The sequence below is a fragment of the Sminthopsis crassicaudata genome, chromosome 2 (assembly GCF_048593235.1).
Source record: "Sminthopsis crassicaudata isolate SCR6 chromosome 2, ASM4859323v1, whole genome shotgun sequence".
Classification (NCBI taxonomy): Eukaryota; Metazoa; Chordata; class Mammalia; order Dasyuromorphia; family Dasyuridae; genus Sminthopsis; species Sminthopsis crassicaudata.
In genome coordinates, this window is record NC_133618.1 from 56623325 (window position 1) to 56626340 (window position 3016).

General features: G+C 36.3%; 1 long non-coding RNA gene across 1 annotated transcript; it reads left to right on the forward strand.

The window, feature by feature from the left end:
• Nucleotides 1-279: 279 nt before the first annotated feature.
• On the forward strand, nt 280-1943 carry LOC141553209 (uncharacterized). The gene is made up of 3 exons (XR_012485318.1): nt 280-460; nt 921-1021; nt 1499-1943. It is a non-coding gene; the product is annotated as an uncharacterized LOC141553209 (long non-coding RNA).
• Nucleotides 1944-3016: the final 1073 nt, after the last annotated feature.

Consider the following 3016-nt stretch of genomic DNA (forward strand, 5'->3'; position numbering starts at 1 on the left):
GTTGGCTGTTCTAAAGATATTCTTCAGTAGTCAACATCATGTTCATATGGCCTAAGGGTAGTTCATGAGATTATAGATTTCTTTGAACACTAATTAGCCATCTGAATGTCTGGAGGGTAATTTCATTAGACTACAGTTTGGAAGTACCCACTCCAAGCAATTCCAATTGACCTAGCTAACAAAAATGGAAACCACTCAATCTCACTAAATGAGATAAACCTGAGAAATCAGGTCAGAGTAATTGAAGAGCCTGAACTCCATTGGCCCGTTATTCAAACAAAACTAAGTCAAGACCATCAGCTCCCGCAGGAAGGCCTATAGCACCAGAATGGAAGGTAGTGTGTTTTATATTTACCAAAGTCATTTCCTTCATCAGTCCCTCAGAACTTACCCTTTAAAGACCAAATCATTTAATTCATTAACCAACTGGGAAGATCAAATTCTAAAATCCCCTACCAAGGTAAGAACCTCAGTAGGAAGGTATTCAATTCTTCTGTTTTATGTTTTGCTAAATTTCTTCACTTTTTATTTAACTTTAGGATTACTAGATGGGATGCTCCAAAATTGTAAATGCTTAGCAATATTTGGCCTGTTGTGAGGTGTCAAAGAGCTCAATCAGTTAACCTTTCCATGATTCAAAGAAAAAAACACAGAAAAGAAAAGAAATGGAGTAGACATGCTGCTAGGATCTTCTAGTATTTGGTCTTCTCATTTTACAGAGGTCAAGTAGGAGACCAAAGCTTAAGATCACAAAGCAAATTACTAGGACTCAAACTCGAGTCCATTGTCTCCCAGTGCACTGATTTGGGATGTTGTAGCATTATGGTATGGGGGGGGAAACACTGACTGTGGGTCCAAATCCTTGCTCCTTTGTCATACATAATATGTATCAGTGGTACCCATTTGTTTACCCTCCCTAGGTCTCAATTTCCTCTTCTTCAAAATGAAGGGGTTGGATGAAATTGTCAATAAAGTCCCTTCCAACTAAATCTATGATCAGAAGATTCCAATCTCTTAAAAGGTAGGAAAAGTGAGAGTTGGAACAGAGAGTTCCAGCTTCTGCTGGAAGAAAGGTGTGTGAAAAAGCAGCAGGACAGGCCCTGAGCTGAAGATAAAAGTAAAGGAGGAAGTATAACTGTGAAGGGGATTTGGAGCATTCTGAAATTATGAATAAGGAAAGAAACTTAATATGGGGAAAGGACAATTAAAGGACTTGAAAGAGCTCAAACTTTAGTAAGAGGGCTCTAAAGTTGAAAGTGGGGAAGGACTCTAGACAAATGAGGTTGTAAGAAAGATGCAAGGTTACAAGGATGACAAGAAAGAAGACGAGGTGGAGGAAGAGGAAGAAGAATGGGGTAGGAGAAATATCAATCCCTCACTATTTAGAATTACTAGATGGAATGCTCCAAAATTATAAATGCTTAGCATTATTTGGTGAGGCTAGTTTTTTTTTTTCTCTTAAAAGATATTGACTTAACTTATTATTTTTTTTTTTTAGCTGCATGACCTCATCAGCCTGGATTCATCATCCATACTTAATTCTTTAATACACTGAAGTATGATTTTTATTGGTATGGAATTTCCACTGACACAGATTGCAAACTCTCAACCTTTAGAGATGGCTTTTGTAAGTTTTCTATGACCGAAAAAAAAGGGAAAGGGTGAATTATTCTTTGGCCAACATAATGATGTTAAACACAACTGTCCAATTCCTTGGACAAGACATATGGCATGTTACTAGGAATATGTTGAAAGTTTTTCTAGCTTGATGAAAAATGCAAACCTTGCACTTAATAAGTATGACATAGACTTGGAGATCCCACAATGGATCTATACTATGAGGAGATATCTAAGGAAAATATAGAGCTTGTCAGGGAAAACTGGGGTGATATCCCTGTAAAATCTACCATTATTTAGCACAGAGGCACCTCTCTGGGTTTTATGCAGCCCCCAACTCTACAACATACCACCTGAATTTATTAAAATGTAACTGAGAAATGTTTAAGAAAATAAATAAAAATACATAAACCATAAAAGGAAAATATTGATTTAATTAGTTGAAAAAACTAAAGATTTGGGTTATTGGAATGATTTTCTGGGTCATGTGGGTACAAAAAAAATCATGAAGAGCTCCACCCCCTTCTTTGATGCTTAGCTGGCAGACTACAACAGTGCAACTCAGTGGCAGGGCTGCTCTGCCCTCCATGTAATCAGAGAGCATTAAATGTTTTTGTTTTTTTTAATTATAGCTTTTTATGTACAAGATATATGCATGGGTAATTTTTCAGCATTGACAACTGCAAAACCTTTTGTTCCAATTTTTCCTCTCCTTCCTCCCACCCCTTCCCCCAGATGGCAGATTGACTAATACATGTTACATATATTAAAGTATATGTGAAATACAATATATGTATACGTGTCCATACAGTTATTTTGCTATACAAAAAGAATCAGATTTTGAAATAGTGTACAATTAACCTGTGAAGGAAATAAAAAATGCAGGAGGACAAAAATAAAGGGATTGGGAATTCTATGTAGTGGTTCATAGTCATCTCCCAGAGTTCTTTAGCTGGGTGTAGCTGGTTCAGTTCATTACTGCTCTATTGGAGCTGATTTGATTCATCTCATTGTTGGAGAGGGCCATGTTCATCAGAATTAATCATCCTATAGTATTGTTATTGAAATATATAATGATCTCCTGGTCCTGCTCATTTAATGTTTTGTTTTTTAATGGAAGAAGAAACATAGGGAAAAGAGATTTCTGATCTGTGTCAGAGTGAAAGAATGGAACAAAGAGAAGAAAGGGAAGAAGGGATCATTGAATCAATTTGGCTAAATAAGAAATAAATGAGGCTCTTTCCAAAGAGGAAGGAACTATATGAAAGCAGCTGCTTGTTCTCATATATGCCCATAGGTGCTGTTAGATGAGAGATTATACAATAAGGGCCAAAAAAGCAAAAAATAAGTAATGATTATTGCTAACTTTGCAGAAGTGTTTTATGGTGAACTAATCACA